At 37.0% G+C, this 13,635-nt stretch overlaps 1 protein-coding gene across 1 annotated transcript in view; it reads left to right on the forward strand.

The window, feature by feature from the left end:
• The first annotated feature begins 10,646 nt into the window (after positions 1-10,646).
• LOC122813203 (BMP/retinoic acid-inducible neural-specific protein 3) overlaps positions 10,647-13,635 on the forward strand; it is a 1,411,290-nt gene continuing 1,408,301 nt past the window's right edge. Inside the window, exon 1 of the mRNA XM_044085383.1 lies at positions 10,647-11,435. The gene's annotated coding sequence lies outside the window, so the exon portion shown is untranslated. The remainder of the gene's footprint in view (positions 11,436-13,635) is intronic.

The following is a 13,635-nucleotide window of genomic DNA, read 5'->3' on the forward strand; positions in this document are numbered from 1 at the left end:
CTTTAATACGTTAATAAGCACACTCATAGTATAACAAATGTCCACCTATTTTAAGATTTGGTTTAGAAGGCTATAAGAACAGGACTGTTAATATCAATAGTATTTATTGCAGTAGTTTTAAGACATCCATAGGTATTGACAGTTATAAGATCAAACATGTTATTACTTCTAAATGGAAATGCATTATGGAGAACAGGGATTTAACTAAAATAGTTGATGAAAGCCTGAGTTTCAGACACAGTAGACAGTTTAATTTAAAATATATTTTGCCACAGAAGAGGTATTCAAAATGTATGGCTACTGATGGAAGAAGGGGTACTCTTGGGTGTTAGAGTTGCAAATGGTCTAGATTTTTAAATCAAGGAAGTAGAGTGTTTTATTCCATTTAAATTTCAGCATTTATCCTAATTATTTTGACAAATGTCATAGTAAAATTGTGGTATATACTGCCTTCTAAATAAGCTGTCCACATTTCTGTATAGGCAAAACAACACATAAATTGAGTACACATAAAAAAACATGTACCAACAACTAAGAAAAGAGACAACAGCAACAATACATTAACCACACACAGTTTTATTTGTTACAGTTTTAATAACGTATTTAATATTGTGGATCATATTATTAAACCTTAACAGGAGGTTATTATAATACATTATTAGAAGCTGAAGGGTTGTGTTGGCAGATATTTTTAAAATATTTTGTTTTTCCGGGCATTCATGAAAGAGTAAACATTAAATGCTATTTAAAATGTATGTCTAACAGATAATAACATACTGATAAGTCATAAAGTGTTTTTGAGTATGTTATATGATCGTGTGATTATGTTTTAAACAGATTTAAGTGGTACAAATTATCTAGAACATGTTCTGATGAAGTTGTTTTGTATTGCAGAACAAAAGCCCTTAACACCATATTAATATTTTTGGTGGATTTTCTTTGTAGACATTTTTTTTCTTTTGTTTTTTGTAAGTACACCTGTGTTGACTAGTTTTATTATTTTAAACTATTGAACATGCTTTTCTAAGTTTTATAGGAGGATTCTGGAAATGTGGTACCAAGTTTTTGACTTGAGTAGAACTATGGCTGTTAAATAAAACTATCATTTTTTCTTTATTCATGGGAATAGAAACATCATTAAGATATACAGATATCAATTGCAATGCCTAAAGCAGGGCATGGATGGCAAATACTTATATGTTATATAAAGAAAAACATAGGATAAGACTGTTGTAACTCAAATTATAAACTGAATAAAATTAGAAAGCACAGCTATTTGTGCTGAAAGATTTAAAAAGCTTTATAATAAGTTGTTACTGGATGTGTCTGCCTTCTGATTCTGACATGTTTTAAAGCTTTATAAGTAAGAAATGTTTCTGTATTGTTTGTTTCTTGAATAAATAAAAAAATCCTAGTAATTTTGGCAAGTGCTCTGCAGGGCTCTTTAATATACACACAAGCTACTTCCAACTCTGTCAAAAGGAATCTTTGTTTAGCAGTTCATCTAAAGGATGACAACTCTGAAATTTAATATTCTCAAAATGCAGCAGTGCAGTGTCAGGAATGGCATATGAATCATTACCAGATGTAGAAATAGAAAACACCATTTTCTTATCTTCCAGGCATCAAAGGTGAGCCAGTAATGCACTAAGATGTTGAGAGTGATAATTATATAGTCTGAAGTCATCTAACTGTCCTGTTTCCTGATGTAAAACTCAAATACTCTTTGTATTACACCATCCGTATTATTTACTCTCAAATGCAGCTTTTAAATATCTCACTTAACTTGGCAATTCTCCACAGTGGCAAGGATATGTTCATAACCCATGTCCGTTCAGTAACGGAGATCTCATTGCCTGTTACAGGGAATGTTTTCGGTGTACAATATTGGACTTCATCTGCTTTGTTACCAATATTCTTCTCTAAAATACTACACATCACCATTGATAGGGGGATGCCTGCAGTTAGCAAAAAAAATAAATAAATAAATAAGTGTCGGTTTGCCACCATTTTCACATCTATCTCATTCAATAAAGTATTTTTTGTCTCACCTGAAGTTCTTAAATGATTCAACCTTTTGCAAGATCCTGATATCCTAACTGCAGTCCATTAGTGGTGACATGTTCCTAAAGTTTTATCTCAGAACAACTCAGCAAGGCTTGCAGTACACACTCCCATGATTTGAAAAAATATTTGTTACATACAAATATTAGCGTCCATCGATTGTCTTCTTTTCAAAGGAAAACTAATAAAGTATGTTATCTTCAGAGGAATGAAGGACAATCTGAGTCAAAACTCGTTTACAAGTCATTATAAGATTCTCTTCATGCCAGTCAACAAGAATGTGGTTCAGTAATCTACTTCTTTAGAGAAAACTAGCAGAACAGGCTCATACACTAAAGTAGGGAGTGCATCTTCTGGAAGAATGAAGGTGACTAACCAGCAGTGTTCCACAAGGAACTGTGGTAGAACCTTTGCTGTTTGGCATCTACTTTTAAGATTTCCCCTTATCAAATGAGGATCTTTGGTTAAAAAAATTCATGCATTAAAGTAAGCTGGGAGCTGTCATTACATCCCCTCCGGCATACAAGCGCTGCAGTATAAACTTACACTTGTGAAAAGATGGTGTAGTAAAAATTGTTTCAAGTTCTATGTCAAAAAGTCCAGTATTGTTCAGTTTGGAAGCACTCCCTAGCTGCTACTTTTAGTATGGATAACACCACACACCATTAAAAAATGAAAAGGTTGTGAGTGACCCGGACACATGGGTGGACAGCTGCCTTTATTTGGACACCACATTCCAGTGGTGGTTAGAAAAACTTTTCTCTTGCACATCTCAAAGTAAAATATATTTCACTGAGATGAAAAGAAGTCCTCGCCTCCTTGTACTCTGTTTTCATTAAACCCATCATTGAGTATAATGCCTCCTTTAGGATGTAGCCTTCTAAGCATATCAAGTAAATGGAAAGAACCCAGAGGTTTCTAACTAAAAAAGATCTACGGTCTAAAAACTATGAATGACAAAAAAAGACTGGAGGCTTTATCCCTATACTATTTTCATATAGACTCTTTAGAGAAGACTTCTGTTTTGCTTATAGGTTTATAAGGAGTCCAATATTTCATGAATTCTTATACCTCAATAGATCAAGCAGTCCAGCTAACACTAGGGCCCAAGATGTAAATCTACTCCAATAAATAAATAAGACTAAGAGATGGACTGGATTTGTCATACAGCACCTACCCTTCTCTGGAACAAACTCCATCTCCAAGCGATGTAGTGGGACACATTATTTGCCTTTAAAAAGGAGCTGGACAACTGGATGGGTGCTCATAAATTCACCTCTGGTATGATTGGCCTGTTCCACTTTGAAAAGGGAGGTAATGACTAAGGGTGGGTACTGATAAGGTGGGAATAGTCTGTAGCCTCAGTTGCCTTGTAACTCCTATGATTCTATTACCCAGACTATGACACTCTGAGTCATGTCATCCGCATTCATGTCAAATAGCTATGTACTGTAGCTACACCTTTATTCTGCTATTCTAAATGGGGTGGGCGGTCTGTGCTTTCACTAAGTTTATAAACACTAAATGTACATGGCATTGATCAGTAAGCTCTGTTCCAACATATATATATATAAGAGAGAGAGAGAGATATTTCTATGTTAAATAAGATGGCATGTTTAGTGTTCTTCTATTTTATCTCTTGTTACTTTTTCTTCATCATCTTTATCTCATTTCTTTCTTTTCTTGAAAGGACACCCTGTGCCAGAAATATTTTGCACTAAGTATGTGACTATGGTTTCAATTACAGGCAACTGAAAAAGAATTAGAAGCATTTCAAAAATAGTTGGATTTGCTCAAAACTGAGCACGTATTCTGCAAATACCGAAAAACAGTATGAAATTTTCTCAAAAAAAAAAAAAAATAAATAAATAAATAATCCTGTTTGATGCAGTTCTCAAAACCCACCATATTAATTGACATTTCAGATTAGAGTTTACTACAATAACATTGCAGGTTCAGCAACTTTACTCTTTAGCATATCTCAATGACTCAATGATTACATATTATATCAGCTTTAGTTTAATTCTTTGTGGTAGCTGGTCAGTTTACCCTAGCTGTGGAGGCAACTAGTGCAGTGATGCCAAGATGTCATCACTACTTCCCGTTTTTAATCCTGAGATTTCTTGCAAGACTTCTGGCCTCCAACAGAGGTCATTCAGGCTCTGGGTGCTCCCCTCCTACTCCCTCTTGAACTGACAGCTGGTGATCAGCCATTTCATCCTATCCTCCAACCAGCCCTACTGTCAGCATGAATCTGTTTCCAAACTTGGTTTGACAACAGCGTAGATGGACATCACTGGGTTCACTTAAGGAAGTAGATCTTTTGTAGATAAACCAATGACTTTGGTGTACATTAAATGAGATAATTATTTGTTTAACTTCTCAATCCGCATAGAATCAGTAAAAATAAACATTTTTATTTACTTGCACTGTTCACTATAGCTTCCTTTCAATGAACTGTCTGTTGGCCAGCCCTGGTGGGTTAGAGGGATAAAATTCTGACTATGACCCAGGAAATCTGAGTTTAATTAGCGGCATGTTGCGTGATGGAGCTGGTCAGGAGAAATGGAAGTTAGCAGCTGCTGCCAGCTCACACGTCCTTGGGTGACACCTAGTGGAACCACTAGATGTAGCACACATGGAGCACATCCTGTGAGCACATGGCGCCATAGTGCACACGCAGCTAGCTGAGGGAGTCTGAGCATGTACATTCCATGCAGGCATCAGGAAACAGAGCTGTAAGAATCTCTGTAATAGAGTGCAGTGCATCACCAGGGAACTGGTAGGCTGCTCCATTGGACCAGCAAGCTTGCCCTCTCCTAGCCATCCACATCTCACAGTTGTGGAGCAAACAGACCAACTGTGTTACCCATGTTGAAATGAGTGGACTATAGGGTTCTTTCCTAGCCTTGGAATGTGCAGCTCTCACTCCCTAGAACAAACTGGCAGATTGGGTGCAAGCATTGTGTGATCACCTGACCATAAATCATTGTTTTGCCATAACTGCTCTTAATTTCTGACTAGAACATAAACAAATAAAGGTAATCCCCCATTTTTTTAAGGTAAAGTAGATCAGACATTGGCAGTCTAGTCATCAAGAGACATGCCTCTCAATCAACCATGTATGGTGCCACCAAAGCTAATGGTACTTGGGTTATTACTCAAGGACAGTGGTACATTAAAGCACCCTTATATGTAGGCATGTCTTTATGTATGTGTGTGTGTGTGTGTGTGTATATACAATGGTAAACAAGTAGCTAAAATTCAAGTGTATGGTAAATGGCGGAGGCCCGATGGCAAACCACTACCTGATAATACACTCATGAACCACAGTCCTTAAAGTTCTATATTTATCATTTCTTGTTAGATTACTGGGTTTGAAATCCATGCATTAGTGATCAATAAAATGGGAAAAGGTATCCTGAGTTTTTTTTCTCTCTGCACCTTCAGTGATACTTAACAGAAAGTGCCAATTTTCAGACAAAAAAAGAAGAAAAAAAAAGAAGAAAGAAAGAAAGAAAGAAAGAAAGAAAGAAAGAAAGAAAGAAAGAAAGAAAGAAAGAAAACAGTATAAAATGGGCATTTTAGGAAGGAAGTCTTACTTGGGTTATTCTGGTAGTTAGCACAGAATGTTAAGGGTCTGTTTCCTTTATCCATAGCACAGAGTTAGATCTCTTTCACTTCCGTTGACCTAGTAAGTAACTCTGAGAAAGTCATATACTCAGACAATGTTCTTGCACTGCCCCTAAAGAGAGGCACTTGCATCAGTGACCTTACCTGATTAACAAATGTACAAAGAAATAATTTTGTACAAAACAGAATACAAAGAAGAACGCATGTAGATGTAAAATTTTCCAGAAAGCCCAATTTGTGGTCTGTCATCATAATACACTATTTAGACTTAATGATGAACTAGAGGTATTGATGATGGTAAACATACATCACATACATGCATAAATAAATAGATAAATACATAAATAAATAGAGAGATAGATAGATAGATAGATAGATAGATAGATAGATAGATAGATAGATAGATAGATAGATAGATCAATAAATAGATAGATAGATAGATAGATAGATAGATAGATAGATAGATAGATAGATAGATAATCAACTGATGACAATTCCAAAGTATTAAAGATATTGGTAATTAAAAGAAAGAGAGTGGGAATAATGCAACTCTTTGTGAAGTTTGAAAGCACTGATTTCCTGAATATATAAGTGCATTAAAAAGCTGTGGCTGATATTTATTGATTTACTTGACTGGCTGTATAAGTAATAACTTCATTCTCTGGAGCTGATTTTGTCCTTTTGAAGAAAAGTGTCAAAGCATAAACCCATCTTCCTGTATTTCATAAGCCAGAGATGATGGGTATTTCTATATGTATCCACAAATCTATTAATTACCTTTATTTGTAAATTAATATTTTCTTGTTTGTTCTCTCCACTGTAACTGCTGATGTGCTGCATACCACTGTTAAAACATGTCTATTGTAATTTGTGTGTATACTGATCATGTCTAAATATCTAAATGTATCTGTAATTTCTCTATGTGGAGCTTTTCTCCCCAGGCCTCTGCTGAAAAAGGGCCCTTTAGGCTCAGTCAGACACCACCGGTTAACAAATGTAAAATAAAAATACAAATAAATATGCAAGATGAAGAATCCTTTTCTGATTTTCATTTTTTTCCGTCATCCACAGATTCCAGGGAGCATGTATGTAGTATGCAATATGCTTCCTTCCATTCCATTCTGATTAGGCTTCTGGTGTGAACTGCTCCAACTCATATTTTCAGAATTGAATAGTAGGCTGACTGTAGGGCCATTTTAAGCCTAGCTTGTAACTCAACGTCAGAATCAAACCCTGTACCTTGTACTTACAAGGTAAAGACCTTAACCATAATGATAATTCATACTCAGCACAACAACTTAAAATTAATACCACGTGAGGTGAGTATACATCTAAATGCATGCCGTCCAGCTTTATACTAGTTGTCTTTGTTTGACTGGTAACAAAAATTAACACTGTAGTTTTTCTTTTTTATTTCAAGCATCACAACATCCATGGATTCCATCATACCTCCAAAGTGCTATGACTTATGGATAGCACTATACCTCTCATCCTCTTAGGGCAATGATTCTGGACAAGGCCAAAAATAATTGGGGAAGAACGGAAAGAAATCAAGAGCAGATTCTAAATATTACTTTTACAAAATTAGTTGATAGAACAACAAAGAGGTTTTGCATTAGTATACATTTTTTTCTGAAGGATATGAAGTCTGAAATTCAAATGCCAGTCATTATTTAGTAAACTCAATTCTGAAAAAAATTGACAGAAAACCACACCTTTTATGAGGAGCAAAACAAAAATAAGAGGTAAAAAGTCTGGATATTCTGCAAATTTCTCGACATTTGAGAGGTATGCATAATGCTATGATTTTTGTCCATAGATTATGCTTCTCCAAGTTAGGCCTATTTAAGGGAACATATATTATTAAATAACTTAACTAAGCATATATAAAAAAATGATAAAATTATTAATATGATCTGCAGTGACTGTACACTTGTTATTATGAAATATAAAGCGTACTTATTTCTGATCCGCAGCTATGATATTTTAAGGCTTGTGCAATGATTTTTGATGTTGAAAGGGGGAGCCATAGATTCCACTAGTTACCATGTGCGCAGTTGTCTTTATCCTATTAAATAGGGTCACCACCTGCCTGCCCCTCGTTACACAGTCCCGAGAAAAATATGAAAAATGACACATTTCCAGAGATTTTAGTACAAAAATATTTGCTGAGAAGACTAGCTGTGCATCTGACACATCTTAATATTACATGAAACAAATCAAATTATGCGAGATTGAGCTGTAATTCTGTCAAAAACGAGAAGGCCAGTCTTTTGCTCTGATTGCAAGTGTGGTTTGTCCTGAAAATATTTTGCGTCTGAATAAAAATTGTCCTGCTTTGGGCATTTGAAAAGGCGGCAACCCTAATATAAAATAAGGAGTTAGAAAGACTTTTAACACAACAAATACCAAATAATTAGGAACCGCCTCGATCAACTTTGTTGTACAGTACACCTTTGTGTATTTAGGTGTGGCCTAAATACCAGTTATATGTTTAACACCTTTTCAGATGCGTAAAGTGGTGAATTTTTATGAAAATCTATAATTTCACAGGACAAGTCACCATAACCGGAACAAGTGCAAAGAATTGGACTTCACTTAGCTGACAAAGTAAAAGTTTTTTTTTTTTTTTTATAGAATTTGAGTTGTTTACGTTGTTTAAATCGTGTTAAGGTTTTTCAGATGCAAAATAATTATCTGATGCAACTATTAGAGGAAGCATCTGAAAGATTTCTTGTGCTAAAGTCTTAGGACACGTGCCATTTTTCATGCTTGTTCGCAGGACCCAACTGATAAATAAGGACTGTCCTGAATAAGAGGACAGGAACAAGTGGTAGCACTACTAATTTAGCCCTGTTAATTGGTCAACTGTTTACCGTTAACACCTGCCCCACTTTGCGAGGGACAGTCCCTCTTTGGGCAGCTGTGTCCTGCAAAGAAATTGAAAAAATGGCAAATGTCCTGAGATTTTAGGACAAACATATTTCCTATATTTTATGAACAGTTATTCTGTATCTGAAAGACCTAGATGTTATAAGAAACAGAATAAGCAACTAAAATGCTACAAGAATACGCTTTTATTTTTGGCAAAAAATTGAAGTTCTGTTCTTTGTGGGTATGTTTTGCCCTGCAAAATCTGACGTTTGTACCGAAAATGTCCCACTTTGGGCATTTGAAAAGGTGGCAACCCTAACTGACACATTTTAACTCAAATCAAATCGATTGGTTTTCCACCTATTATGATTGAAACAACAATGCACTGATGTTGTCGATATTATTATTATTATGTACAGTTATTTCCGGCACTGTTTGGGACTTCCTCCGGCAGAGGAGGAGGAGGATTTAAAAGCAGATCTTCACTGGGCAAATCACCAGCCATCCTCTCTCCTGTTGCTTCAAGTCGATATCTATTGCTGCTTGTGTGCGCCCTCTACCGGCAATTAACGGGCAGTGCAGTACAACAAAATTTGTCGCCATATATAAAATATGCATAATACCAAAGCCGTCGTAGATAAGGTAATGAAACCGGATGCCGGGTACTGCAGTATTTATTTTGTATAACCCCCTTAGTGAAAGGCCATTTTCCACCCTTAGGGTCTTTCATAATATACTGTTTTGCAAATCAAAGTGTAGCGTCACTGAGTTCATTTATTTGGTTTATACTGTGAATTGTGCAAATCATTGCGTAGTGCTTGTTTAACTGCCTAAGCTTTGGTGTCATCAAAATAAAAACGTACAACCAGAAATTATCAGAGTCTTGGCAATGTAGTGCAGCCAGGCGCTGAAAAAGGTAGGTATATTGTAGTCCAAAGTCCTTTGCCCCAAAAATGCAACACGTCTTTTAGAAGCTGAGCGCAGCCGTTATCAACCTTCACTTTAAAGTATTCAACGAAAGAATCTGCGTCAGCCCTCACTCTCTTATCTCAGTACCTCCTGTCCCAATACTTCCAATTTGTAGTTTTTTGCAACCTTCATAACGGTCATGCTTTTCCTCAGCAGAGTGCCTGCACCCCCCCCCCCCCCCATCCACCATGACAAGATGCCATTCAAGCAGCCATGGAGGGAGTTTGGTCCCTTTTCCTATATTCTAACTGTCAATTTTATGCATCTAGGCACATTGTGTGGATTTATGTGCTCCCAGCCCCCACACCAAGACACAAACAACTGCACAATACATTGCAGTGACAGAACCCGTAGCATCGCTGTCACCAATATATTGTGCGGCAGAGCCAGCTAAGTCTGCAGCATTCGTTCTTTTCCATCGGATCTTTGATACCGTACAATCAACACGCTACAATATAGCAAATTGTGGGGTAGACTGGCTCAACTCAATGCAATGATTGTTTAAATATATATATATATATATATATATATATATATATATATATATATGTGTGTGTGTGTGTGTGTGTGTGTGTGTGTGTGTGTGTGTGTGTGTGTGCAATTCCAAGTGACACTATTGTTCGACAGTCGGGATGAAATATTGCTGGATCTGATTAGTATAAAGTAAATTAAATCAAGTAAATTTAACAGTGGAAGCATGTTAATCACTTTGAAAAACGTGTTAATCAATCCATATGCATTTTATAAGGCTACTAAAACTTTAACAACACCATGCAAATGTTGGGGGACAAACACATTTGGATGCAAATGAGTACAATGTCTCTCTATTCCTACTAATGATTATCATTTGAAGGGGTATAAATATCTATTTTATTCATTTAAATCAATTAATAATTGCACTTCACACACTTTCCATTACTGTACCAACTAAAATTAGCTATTTTAATGGGGATGTTTTTAAATCATTGTTCTGTTTTTCTTTGCTACGCCCGTCAGCTCCACTTCTTCCAGAATATTTTCTGCATATTTGCCAACCTAGTTCAGTGTGACTACACACATACCCGAAAATCACTTTGCAGAATTCATCAATGTACGTGTGTGTGTGTGCGTGTGTGTGTGTGTGTGTGTAGTCATCCCCAGCCCTTGCCCAAAACATCATCTTTTCCCTGTTACGAAAAGCTGAAGCTTCCTGTGCTTACAGCGCCTACATTCCTTCTGGACTGAGAGTCTTCATTCCTCCCCATGGACCACAGATGTGCAGTGGGAGGGTCTGTCGAAAAGCCCAGGTGGAACCTACACTTATTTCACAAAATCAAGACCTTGCTTGCTTTCTACAGAGCAACCCTTTCATTTCTAGTTTACTGTTAGCACTGCAGGATAACTGAAGCATAGGAGGCGTTTGCTTGGTACTGGAATTCTGCATCCCTTGTCTCCTCTCATTTTTTTTCCATTGGACTCTACAGGCTACCCAAATCATTGCGTTTCTTCTGGATAGCAGCAAGATTGTGTCTATCTACTGTTTCTATGTGCCTTCAGCTTCCTCGCTGCGTCTAGTTCAACTTGTCTATAAATACTAAAACACGTTTATTTCTAGTTCTGCCGTAGCTCTGTGCATGGAGGTCTCTCTCTTGGATTAAGCGATTCGTTCTTTCCTTACACGAGTTCCATTTCCAGTATATATATATATTTATATGTTAAAGCTATTCTACATTATTATTTTTTGTTGAATGCTGCTGCATTGGAGTTTATTTCGTCTGCCTTTCTGGAATGGAACTTCTGATTGCATTATTCCTTCAGAATGCCAGCTATTGCCTGCTCTGTACATCATGAGCTCCATCCAGCTAAGCCGTGGATGTTGCATGACAATTCTCATCGTTTCCTTGAGATTTCATCTGGTAAGCCATTCTTATTTACAGGACTTGCTCAGCTCTAAAATGCCCCTGGTGCAGGTTCTGTTTTAATTTGCGATTGTATGTCTGAATGCCATCTGCCGCACTCTGTTTTAAGTTTGTCTTAACTATTCTTGTTCATGCAACAACCAGTACTTAATTAATTCTCACCTTCAGCACTGCTCCTATGTTGTAACTACATGACTTGCATTTTCGCGAAAGAAGTGTTTGCTTTTACTTGAATGAGTTTTTATACATGCATTGTTGCACTAGAAAACCGTTTCTGTACTCCTTCATCGTTTGCATCTCTGTCAGCTGAGATTTTTGCTTAAAAGCATTCTGTCCGGGAGCTGAGAAGTGGACAGATGTTAGCAGTCAATGTCAAACAGGTGTGCACTGCTCGACACACACAGATGCGCACATACACACCCCACATACCAACTTCGTCTGTATTATAAAGTCAAGAAAGCAGCAGATAACTAGAACAGTCTAATAACAGCGTGTGTGTGTGTGTGTGTGTGTGTGTGTGTGTGTGTGTGTAATATATATGTATATGTATGGTGTTCTAGACCTTGAACTCGACCTGGGACCAGCCTAATGTATTTAAAGACTGACCTCTTGCAGAGTGGGGCAGAAACACTTAAATATGCTGCAAAAATGAGTATACTTCACAATACATTTATTGTTGACTGCATACTTTTATCTTTCGTAAGATATGGACAGATAATTTGCATACTGAAGGAACTAAATCGAGATAAGTATACTGCATTTATCTCCACCCAAGTCCACTCAGTTACTTATTTCATAAGAGGGCACCTTTGAAATAACATCAACAGGCACCCTTAGCAGAAGATTTGTCTGGAATGTATTTATAATTCGGTGTGGGGGTGGGGTGGAAGGGGCTAATTCAACCTTACTGCACAAGGGCCCCCAGAAAAAAAGAGAGGTCACTCCTCACACTCCAGCTACAGATTTGTTTTTCAAGAGATAAACTGTAATGCCTGGTGTTGCTGTTTAACTGTAATTCACTGCGATTATCCAGAAAATTAGGAATGTTACGAAGGACAGGGCAAAATATGAGGCTAAATCAGGGACGTTCTGTAAAATCAAAGACAGCTGAGAGGTACAAGGAGTGATATGAACTGGCGGGCTGATAGGCTTCTTTAGTTCTGGGGATTGTCAGTGATGTGTCTGCCTAGCTGCTACTTCTTCAAATAAGAGAAAAATGCCCCCCCCCCCAGTCTCCCTGAAAATGACACATAAAGCGCTCACAAATAAACAAGACCAGACAACTTGCAGGGTTATCCTGGCACAGTGTTACTAAAATCATTGCCTGACATTGGGTGGAATGAGGATTTGGGGAGGTAGTCATATGCCATGGCTTAGTGGTTGGTGACTTACTCCAGGCGTATACCTTAATTGCTATGATTTAGAGACTGTGCTCTGATTTCGCCCCTCAATTTTAGCCTTGCCCCCCCCCCAGATTTACAATATTATCTCAAAGTGAGCCCTGTTTATGGGTACACATCTGACGAAATAAATAAATTAACGCAATGCAAAGACACCCTTCCAGTAACCTGTTGTGAAAAAAAAAATGCAGTGTTCTTCTTTTTGACCCTATGCTATGTTTTTAAAGCTATGTACTATGATTTTTAATGTTCAGAGGTTGACAGGAATGGACCCAGGTTAAACTTTAAGAGGGAGAAGGATCTTTGGATATCTGATTATGGCATTTTTAAAGATGCGAAAATCTGAGACACCCATTTCCAGTTGCATGTTTTCATACTTCTTAGCTGACCCTGATTTATCACCGATATCCACAATTTTATTTCATAATTTCTTTTATGACCCTCCCAAAGTCAGTCATAGAAAAAATGGCAGATTACAATTAACAAATAAGGATATTTATTATAATTACAAACTTCTTTAACTTCCAAAAGTGCATGTTAATACATGCAACATTTTATCTAACAAATTTCGAAATCACTGGTAGTTATATTTAGTGCCCCCAATTTTGACTTTTGTTCCTTCAAAAAATGCAGTTGTCCCTAATTCTGGTCTTGAGAGTTTGTGAGCTTTGACTGAATTGTATAAGCACATCAGGTAAATAATAACGTTTCTGGCGTTTTACAACACCACCAAAAAGCAACTCAGGGACATCAGAAACATTTCCTAGCACAAGAAAGTTGCTTAATGCTACACAGTC

Source organism: Protopterus annectens, chromosome 10.part0 (genome assembly GCF_019279795.1).
Source record: "Protopterus annectens isolate FY-2018-M chromosome 10.part0, PAN1.0, whole genome shotgun sequence".
Taxonomy (NCBI): domain Eukaryota; kingdom Metazoa; phylum Chordata; order Ceratodontiformes; family Protopteridae; genus Protopterus; species Protopterus annectens.